At 35.1% G+C, this 11,389-nt stretch overlaps 1 long non-coding RNA gene across 1 annotated transcript; it reads left to right on the top strand.

The window, feature by feature from the left end:
• Positions 1-7,104: 7,104 nt before the first annotated feature.
• On the top strand, positions 7,105-8,945 carry LOC111389650. Its single transcript, XR_002701764.1, has 3 exons — positions 7,105-7,276; positions 7,668-7,733; positions 8,835-8,945. It is a non-coding gene; the product is annotated as an uncharacterized LOC111389650 (long non-coding RNA).
• The last annotated feature ends 2,444 nt before the right edge of the window (positions 8,946-11,389 follow it).

Genomic DNA, 11,389 nt, shown 5'->3' on the forward strand with positions numbered 1-11,389 from the left:
AAGTTTTAGTAACATTTTTTTTATTCTTTTTATAACACCATCCCCACCACAATTGCCAATTTTAATTGTTATAAGAGTTTCGTGGTAGTGTCAAGGTAGGGGTCAGAAGCCGACTATTCACAACAGGGAGGTGAATGGGTATGTTTTGGATAATTTTTTTATACGAGTACCTACTTGGTGTCAGTAATCGGTAAGAGTTCTAAACCCCTAGAACCCCTACCCTGGTAAAATTAGTCTAATTCTTGTTATAATTATGATAAAATTGTGCTAAACTTATAGTACAAAGAGTATTACACTATCGTGGCCACCACTTCAAACCACCATACAACTGGTCATTGTCTGTCACAAACTACCAAAAAGAAGGAAAAAAATTGAAGGTTAAAGGGAACTATGACCATATACTTACCTTGAAAACAATCACGGAAATCAAGATTAAAACTTCAATCAAAAAATCATTGCAGAGACGCTGCAAAAGTGAAATAGTTACAGATTCTTAATCAACTTTTTGTTTCAAATCTGAAAGTAAATGTGCAATAAAAAATGGTTGGTGTCGATGGTTATGGTTGCTGTGGCACAAGATGCTAGTGTGATGGTATTTAGGGTGGATGAAGTTATCGACTAATCCCTTTACCTTAAAAGACTATCCTAAATGTAATGTTCATTGTTGAGTACCTCGTTTTCGCATTTAAGTAGATAATTACTGTTTATTATCCAATTCCCTCCTACTCAATAAATATCCATACTATAAAGGTTCCTCTCTCTCTCTCTCTCTCACTTCACGCAAACTCCTCTTTTGAGTTAGCTCTCTCTCTCTCTCTCTCTCTCTCTCAAACGAATCCCTAAAAGAAAAAGAAAGGTATATGTTACACAAAGATGTAAGTACAAAAATGTAAAACAATCAAGAATGAGTTACAAGAAAATATTCCAGATCATAATTTGTTCTGCAGCTCGTAGAAAAACTCAAAACCAAAGGCATCAGATGGAGATCCTTTTAGTTTAGGGCTCAGACTCATGAAAAACACAGGATTGTACCCGTCTGTTTGACCACTCGATCCCCCCAACCTTAAGGTTTTCCTCTATCAGTTTAAAGAAAACCACAAGGGTAAAATCACACACCAAACCCTTACCAATCTCTTAGTATTCGGTTTCACAAAGAAGTTTCACTCAGAAAATGAATCCAATCAGAGATTGGATATTCACGAAGAAGAAGTAGGATTTTGGAAGGCTCTCGAATCTCAGGCAGCTGCTCAAGGAAAAGAAAAAATGACGTTCCAACTGATTAGGGCAAGGGGTGAGTTTTATTTATACCCACAAAAGGCAGTCGTTGATCAAAGTTTCATCCAACGGTCAGGGGCTCCCAAGAGAAACTGAAGAAAGTGTATTTCTGGCTGCGTTAAAAACGCCACGCCATAGAAACACGCTTTTAAACCTATTTTGGGCCAGGGTGGATCGGGTCAAGTTATTGGGCAAGAGCCTAGTAATTTGTAAAACCAGTAATTTGGCCCATTTTTGTCATCACAGCCCATAAAAAAAGACCATTGAGCATCACAGCCCAACAACCTCTACCTTGATGCCAATGGGGTTTCTGTACACTTGCAACTCTCCTATTGACACCAAGTTGTACATGTACTGGAGAAATTAACCTGTATCAATATTCAAAAGTGCTAAACATGATTTAAACTTAGAAAGGGGCAACACCTTTGTCCCCATATCTGATGGATTATACTGTGTAGGAATTTTTTCAAGAAGAACAGATTCATTTGTGACAATATCCCTAATAAAATGCAACTTTACATCTATGTGTTTAGTTCTTTCATGAAACACAGGATTCTTACACAGGTGTATTGCACTTTGGCTATCAGAATATACAACAACAGGCTCACTTAACATTTTGATTTCAAATAATAGTCCCTTAAGCCACAAAGCTTCTTTTACAGCTTCTGTGGCAGTAACATACTCAGCCTCTGTGGTTGATAAAGCAACTATAGGCTGTAATTGAGACTTCCAACTCCCACAGGTACCACAAAGTGTAAATATATAGGCAGAAGTGGACTTTCTATTGTCCCTATTACCACCAAAATCAGCATCCACAAAGCCTTTAAGCATTATTCCTTCATTATATTTTTTAAACACTAATCCGAAACTAGATGTGCCTTTTAAGTACCTAAGTAGCCACTTAAGTGCTTCCCAATGTTCGGGACCAGGATTAGCCATAAACCTGCTTAAAGTGCTGATTGCAGGAGCCACATCAGGTCTAGTACAGACCATGGTATACATTATAGACCCTACAGCATTTGCATATGGAACCTTTTCCATATACCTTATATCAGATTCATTAACTGGGCATTGCTCTTTACTTAATTTGAAATGACTAGCTAGTGGTAAAGACACAGGTTTTGATTCATGCATGGAAAACTTAGATAAGACATTTTCTATGTAAGCTGATTGTGTCAAAATCAAAGTGGAGCTCTTTTTCTAAGTATATTCATTCCCAATATTCTTTTAGCATGCCCCAGATTTTTCATTTCAAACTCAGCCCCAAGTGTCTCTTTAATATTATTTATCTGTTTTAAATCAGGCCCAATTAACAGCATGTCATCAACATAAAGTAACAGAAAAATAGATATCAAAGAATTAGAATTTTCTTTAAAGTAAAGGCAATGATCATAAGAGCTTCTTACAAAACCAACAGTCATGACAAAATTATCAAACCTTTTATACCATTATCTAGGTGACTGTTTTAAACCATATAAGGATTTCTTAAGTAAGCACAAAAAATCAAACTTAGATTTATTCACAAAACCTTCAGGTTGTGACATATAAACTGTCTCATCTAAATCACCGTGTAAGAAAGCTGTTTTTACATCCATTTGTTCTAATTCCCAATTATGATGTGCAACTAATGCAAGTAGGACTCTAATAGTTGTGTATTTTACAACAGGTGAAAATATCTTATTGTAATCTACACCTTGTTTTTGTGTAAACCCTTTAACAACTAATCTTGCTTTAAATCTTACAGGCTCATTATCTGAACTGCCTTTTTTCACCTTGTAAATCCATTTACAGTCAACTATGGATTTATTTTTGGGTCTAGGCACGAGATCCCAAGTTTTATTTTTCATTAAAGAGTTCATCTCTTCTCTCATGGCAGCTTCCCACTTACCAGACTGGTTGCAACTCATGGCTTCATTATAGGTCTTGGGTTCCTTATAGGCTAAGTCATTATAAGACATGACAGAATAGGATAAATAGTCTTCATATCTTGTAGGTTCTCTAATGTTCCTTCTACGCCTATCCCTAGTCAATTGATAGTCACTAAGATTATTTTGTTGACTGGGATCAGTTATTTCAGTTTGTTCATGTTCCTGCACACTTGAATGTTCTAATTCAATCTGAGTTTGAGGTAGTATAGGTTCATCTTCTCCCATATTATTATTAGGAACAGAAACTGTTTGAGATCCCAACTCCACCTGAAACCTTGTCACACTTGGGTTTTCAGGGTCTGCAGACCTTTGTTTTTCAAAACAGGGCATCTCTTTCTCATTGGAGGTAACATCTCTACTTGTTATCATTTTATAGCCCCCATGACCTCTAGCCCATAACCTATAGCCTTTAATTCCTTCAGGATAACCTAAGAACACACATTTCTGAGCTCTTGGCTCCAATTTCCCCAAATTCTGGTGACAGTAAGCTGTACACCCAAAAATTTTAAGGTGGGAATAGTCTGGTAGTTTCCCAGACCACTTCTCTTCAGGTGTCTTTCCTTCCAAAGCACTAGATGGGGTTCTATTCACTATATATGTGGCTGTCATAACAGCCTCCCCCCACAACACCTTGGGAACTCCAGACCCCACCATCATGCACCTGACCTTATCCAACAAGGTCCTATTCATTCTCTCAGCCACCCCATTTTGTTGGGGAGTGTATGGGACAGTTTTGTGTCTTAAGATTCCATTTTGTTCACAAAATTTATCGAATTCTGAATTACAAAATTCAAGTCCATTATCAGTTCTTAAAATTTTGATCTCTGTTGACATTTGATTTTCAATAAGGACTTTCCAACTCTTAAATTTTTCAAAAGTTTCAGATTTGTGTTTTAATAGAAACACCCACACTTTTGTTGAAAAATCATCTATTATTGAGAGAAAATACTTATTTCCCCCTTGGGTAGTTGTGGAGGCTGGACCCCACAAATTAGAATGGACATATTCCAATGGGGAAGTAGATTTATGCTTCCCAGAATCAAAATGGAGTCTGTGATGTTTGCCTAAAGTACAGCTTTCACAAAAGGGTATTTTTGATATTTGGTCCTTACCAAATGCCCCCCCTTTATGTAGGATTGTAAGATCTTTTTCACCAACATGTGCAAGCCTTTTATGCCATTTTAGGGTGGAATCAGATTCAGTGTTAGAAACAGTAACATTATTTCCAAGTACTGTTTCAACTTTAACTACATATATTCCATTTTTCTTTATACCCTTAAAGATGATAAGAGATCTCTTGATCACTTTCATCAACCCATCTCCAATCCTACCACACATCCCTAGGTCATCTAATTCTCCCATAGAAATTAGATTCCTTTTGAGTTCAGGTACAAATCTCACTCTCTCTAGGGTATACTTGTATCCATTTTCAAATTTTAGGGTCACATTACCTAAGCCTTCAACCTTGCAGGCAATGTTATTCCCCATAACCACTTCACCACCTCCTACCTTTTTAAAATCTTGAAACCAGGACCTTTCATGTGTTATATGAAAAGTGCAACCTGAGTCCAATATCCACTCATGGACATATCTGTTGTGAGCATAATTTGCCACTTCCAGATCAGGTTGCTAAGCCACCACATATACATCAACTGTATTGGGTTCAACAGGCTCAACAACATTTCCCTCATCAACTTTCTTTTCTTTAAGTTCTATTTTCTTGTTATGGCAATCTTTTATGTAGTGTCCAAGTTTACCACAACCATAACATTTCCTGTTATTTCTTGATTTTGATTTAGATCTTGATTTACTCCTGAATTTCTTTCTGTTACTGTTTCCTGAATGATTTTGATTTGGATAGTTATTATATTGCCTATTTTGTTGTCTTCCCCTCATAAACAAAATCTCAGATTTCTTCCCTTGTCTTTCAGTTTTAAGTTCCAATTCTTTACTTCTTATAGAGTTTATAACAACTTCAGAAGTCAAAGTATCTCAGCCATACTTAATGGCAGATTTGACATCCCTATATGCCTCCGGTATGGCATTAAGAAGTATTACTGCTTTATATTCTTCAAAAATTTTATCCCCTGTATTAGTGGTATCTTGTACCAATTTATTGAAGGTATTAAGATTATCATCTAGGTCTTTGGTTGGATCAATTTTAAAACTAAAAAACCTTTCTAGAAGGAAGAGTTTATTAGGTAAGGACTTTACTAAATACAGCTCCTCTAATTTCTCCCATAGAGCCTGAGCATTTTCTAATTTTCCTACTTTTCTTAACACTTGGTCAGATAGGTGTAGGATGATTGAGGTATAAGCTAAATCATCTGATTCAGTTTTCTGTTCTTGTGTCATTGTTTCAGGAAACTCTCCAGTTATTGCCTTAGACACTTTCCATTGTACTAAAACCCCTCTCATTTTTTGTTGCCATATAGGAAAATCTCCCTTCCCATTAAAGACCCCAAGTTCAAAGCTAGTGGTGGTCATTTTATAGATCAAATAGCTAACACTTAGAATAAGACTGTTTTGATCACAACAAGGCAGATAAGAGGCAGAGATTTTTACTATTACAGGCAAGACAGCAAAATATGTGTAAGTGCGGAAATAACAACTTTAACATACACACTATCCAGTACAAAGCTTAAAGATCAACTACCCAGCCCTACCAGGATTCCGTGAGACTCAAGATCTCAGGTCAAGGCTTGGATGGAGGGTTGAGGTTTTTTGTTAAAGAAAAAATTTGAGAGGTATTAATACAAAAAACCGAGAACAAAGATAATCACAAGCATTGTTATAATATTTAAGTATAACAAGAATTAGAGACAAAATTTTCAAGTATACTTCAATACTAATTAATAGACAAGTATAGGCAGATTATAACTAATCACACAATTCCAAATGCAAAATCAATTTAGAAAAAATCATTATTAGTCAATTAGGACATGTAACAAAAAAGATCAGACAGTAAAAAAAAATTTTGGTTGGGGGTCAGAGAATTAAACCACAATGGTGGTCGTTTCACTTGACCACCACAGATTTCACGAAGCCGACAGTCTACTATACTCAAGATCGTACTACTCCAGTCACAGATCTACAGTATCTCGCAAGAACGTAGTTCGATTCACCCACACGAGCCAACCGAAGGCTCTGATACCATTGTTACACAAAGATGTAAGTACAAAAATGTAAAACAATCAAGAATGAGTTACAAGAAAATATTCCAAATCATAATTTGTTCTGCAGCTAGTAGAAAAACTCAAAACCAAAAGGCATCAGATGGAGATCCTTTTAGTTTAGGGCTCAGACTCATGAAAAACACAGGATTGTACCCGTCTGTTTGACCCACTCGATCCCTTCAACCCTAAGGTTTTCCTCTATCAGTTTAAAGGAAACCACAAGGGTAAAATCACACACCAAACCCTTACCAATCTCTTAGTATTCGGTTTCACAAAGAAGTTTCACTCAGAAAATGAATCCAATCAGAGATTGGATGTTCACGAAGAAGAAGTAGGGTTTTGGAAGGCTCTCGAATCTCAGGCAGCTGCTCAAGGAAAAGAAAAAATGACGTTCCAATTGATTAGGGCAAGGGGTGAGTTTTATTTATACCCACAAAAGGCAGCCGTTGATCAAAGTTTCATCCAACGGTCAGGGACTCCCAAGAGAAACTGAAGAAAGCGTGTTTCTGGCTGCATTAAAAACGCCACGCCATAGAAACACGCTTTTAAACCTATTTTGGGCCAGGGTGGATCGGGTCAAGTTATTGGGCAAGAGCCTAGTAATTTGTAAAACCAGTAATTTGGGCTTTAGCCCATTTTTGTCATCACATCCCATAAAAAAAGACCATTGAGCATCACAGCCCAACAGTATATCCAAAACACAAGTGCATACATCCTTGTATGTATATATCTATATAATTTTGGCCTTCTATTGACCTTTTTTTGCATCAAACCAATTTTATTTTCTTCTCCAGTCAATTGGGCCTCGAAATAGGTACTCGTGAAGGAGATGGACTGTAGCACCAATTTTTGTTGTGTTGGCATGATTTCTAGAATATCGAAATGGCTCGAAACAAGGTAAACTATCAGTCTTTGATTTTCCACATTCAACTATCAAATAACATCATTTTTATAGGGTCAATTGTGTAAGCTATTACATTATCATTTAGTTTTTTATTATTTTTTTCTGAATTTTGGCTACTCAAATTTTTATTCTTTGATTCACGGCTAGCCTTGAGTTGTTCTCTATATATGTTGTATTGGATGTATATCGTTATTACGTTGTGTTGTTGAAATGCAAAATTAGAAATAAATGTAAAATCAAGAATTTGGGTTGGGTTTTAGGTGATTAAGTTCAAAAAATGGTAATCAAAGTAAATTTATTACATTATTTAGCTTTTAGAAAAATTAGGTGGAGTTTTTCTATGGTATAGTCCCCTTCCCTGATAGTATTTTTTTAACTCAACAGGAGGGTTTAGTTTTGATGCTTCATGTTGGTCGAACAATGCAAGCTGTGCTGCAAGAAGTCGAAAAGGTTTGTTTTATGTTAGTGCAAAAGAATGTCTGTTAATTAGTTTTTTATTTGAATTTCTTTTTGCCATCAACTTCTCTGTTCAATGTATTGTGAATTTTGGCATTGTTGTACTTAATCTAAACTTCTAATATCTCTTTTTGCGTTTACCCGGATGATATTCAGTAAGAATGATGAATTAGGACTTGTATTTGGTACCAAGGTATTTTTGAGTGTCTGAATTAGTGTGATGCAAGATGAGGAATTATATTATTTTATGGCCAAATCTTTGCTCACTCTTTATTGTAGTTGTTGAGTTTTAATTCTCAAGATAGGAGTCCTAATTGTTACTTGTACCTTTACTTCATCCAACTAGAATCATGAAAATGTTCATATTTGATTTGATTATTTTTTCTTTTTTAGTTTATCAAAACTAAATGTTGAACCTTATAGTTGTATCTTCATTTCATTTGCTTCTAATATGGAAATCAAGAAAACAGCATTTCCCACATTGTAGAATAAAACCTTTTACGTTCACGAATGTTGCTTCTTTAGAACTTCTAATTAGCATGAAAACAACAGTCTTTTAAATTTTTCCTTCTAATATTTCAATTAAATATTCTCAATTGATTGAGATTGACTGCACTTCCCTATAACAAATACCTATAGTCTGCTATTATTTTGGCTAATATTTTATTCTTTCTACCGTTAACTAAATTTTGAAATTATTTCATTTTTGTTCAGTTAGATGCCTTTGAAAAAATTCCTCTCTTTCTTTTACTATTAATCTTTATTCTCACCACATTAACAATTTAAGTGACCTCTATAAATGTGGTGTATCTTTCTGAAATCATTCCAAGTCTGAAATGCTCAATCTTCACTAACTTGTTATTAACTAAATGATTTATTATATGATCAACACTTGGTTTAGTTTCTTTAGGTTTTCCATCAAGATTTCCTTAACGCTTATTTCCTTTGTATGATAATTTTTTAAAAACTTCTTTTATACCACTTTCAGCTCCTTGATAAATGCAAGTTTATTGCTCTTATTCGGACCATTAAACTTAAATATTTGCGAGTTTTATTAGCGATTTATGACTTAATTTTCTTATTTTTATTTTGTAGGTGAAAACTCGAGATTAAACGATGAATTGAGGGAATTTATGCGAGAAACGAGCTAAAGATGAAGGCAAACGAAGAAGACAACCAAAGATGCCGTAGAAAGAAGATTCAAAAAAAAATTATAAATAAATAAATTTCAGCGAGCTGGACGTCGTGGCGCCCAGGTGCCACTATTCCAGCGCCTAGGCACCACCCGGGCTGTTTTTAATTGTTTTCAAAGTTCCAGGGACCAATGCTGCAATTTCCTTTAGGTTTTAGGTTAAAACATTCAACCAAATACAAGATTTTTCATTCTTGAACTTGAGGGGTAACTGGTTCTTCTTCTTCTTCTTGTTTTCTTTCTTTTTCCTTTCACCTTTATTTTCTAAGATATTTTGGGGAAGATTGGAATATGAAGATGATGATGCATTGATATTGAAGGATTTTCAACCATTTTTCTCTTTATCAATAAGTTTTTCTTTTCACTTTTTCTATCAATGTTTTGTAAGAAATTGTTAGTTATTTGTGGATATTTCATGGGTACCTAATTATATTTTGTGATTGGGGATTATTTAAAACCCGAGTTATAATTTTCAATTAATTTGTACTTTATAATTCTCTTGATTAATGTGTTTAATCCATTGTGTTAAATATTTATTTTGTTCTTCTTGATTGTTTAGGTATACAACTAAATGGTTAAATTGTTTCAATAATGCTATTTTGGAATTGGTAGTACGTAATAGCTATTGATTCTAAAACCTAGTAGCAATTACATTTCAATAGATTATGAAGAATTTTCAATTGAATGTATGTGGATTAACACTTAAGTTTGTAAACCGAGCTTGCGAGTTAACCCTTAATTCAATTCATATCTTTTGTCGTAATGCGTTTGTTAAATTAAATTTAGATAGCTTGTTCTAGATTGTTTAATGAATAGGGTTGGGTAAAGAGCTTGTTTTATTCGACTAACATGTAAGAAGAAATTGAGGTAATTGAGCTTGTAATTATTTTCAAATTGTTGTTAATCTTGAGAACGAAAATCTATTGTTGTAATTGACATGAAAATCATTCTCGTGGTGAAGAAATATCCCCCAATCACATTTTCTCGCGTTCAATCAAGAACCACTTTGTTTATTTCAGATTTCAAATCTTTTCTAGTTTAAATTTATCGCTTTCGCTTTCCTTAGTTCAACAAACCAAATCTCCTCATTTAATCTATTTCGTCTATTATTATTAATTTTACTTTTTAGTGCACAATTGATATAATTGAATCAATCCTATGTAGGAAATGAACCTTGCCATATTACTATATAAAATGACACATTTAAGTTAAGGAAAATTAATTGGAACGTGATATGCGACATATCATTCCCGTAGGAAATAGGAACAAGATCCATTGTTCTGCCCCAAAGGGATCTTCAAGTTCAGAATGTCAATATCATAGTTAGGGATGTCAAACGGGCCGAGCGGCTCATCAGCTCGGTCGCTCGGCTTGTCAAAATTCCGCTCGTGGGCGGCTATTTGATGAGCCCAAGCCCAAGCCGAGCAGGGGGCTCAATCTCACGAGCCGTGGGCTCATAAAAAAATATGAAAATTTTATAAAGAAAAGGTGCAAAAATGTGCAAAAAAAATAATAAAAAAATAACGAGCTCGCGGGCTGGGCTCGGGCCTAGAGCTCGTGGCTCGTGAGCTCACAAGCTCGTGGGCCGAGTCGAGCTCGAGCTCAGCTCGTCTTTCACGAGCCCGAACCGATCTCGTGGGTTAAAGGATCGACCCGACTTGACCCATTGCCATCCCTAATCATAGTTCCATATATTAACACATTTGATGTGGAAGCTTCCAATGACACAACATTTTTTATTGAAATGTTTGAGGTACTTAATCTTTGTAAAGTGCTAAACTGGGTTTATGAGGTTTGAGATTGTTGGCATGGCTAATCAACTTGTTTTATTATTTGAAAAATAGCATGTGAAAAACTATCGAGACCTTCTTAAGAAGATATTCAGGTGGATGGAACCAGATGGTCTTCTATTTGTCCATTATTTCTGCCATAAAACATTTGCTTACCACTTCGAGATAATCTTTTCCATCATTTAAAATTCCAAGTTGAAGGGCATTAGATATTGTTAATTCCTATAAACATTTGCTACTGAATTGTTTTCATCAAAGTTTAAACAAAATAATATTAAATAATCATATTCATAAATCTTCTGCAGGATGTCAACGAAGACGATTGGATTACTTAATACTTCTTCCATGGAAGCACGATGCCATCTGCAAACTTACTCCTTTTATTTTCAGGTGAGCTTACCACAGACCTGTTCTTGAGAATGACATCATATTATATTTTCTTTTCTAATTTCTTTCTTCTATTTCCTTTTTTAAGTTTCTCTCTCCAATGATTGGTCTTCTTGTGTCATGCTAAAAGCCATTTCAAAAGCATTCTATGATCTAGAATTATATGGAAGAGCAAGTGTTCTTAGTCCTCCTGAATGTCAACTTTCTCATCGATGGTCATTTTACTGGGTGCTGTACATGGTATTGCAGAATCATTGTTCAAAAGGTACACTGAAAATGAC

Source organism: Olea europaea, unplaced genomic scaffold (assembly GCF_002742605.1).
Source record: "Olea europaea var. sylvestris unplaced genomic scaffold, O_europaea_v1 scaffold604, whole genome shotgun sequence".
Taxonomy (NCBI): domain Eukaryota; kingdom Viridiplantae; phylum Streptophyta; class Magnoliopsida; order Lamiales; family Oleaceae; genus Olea; species Olea europaea.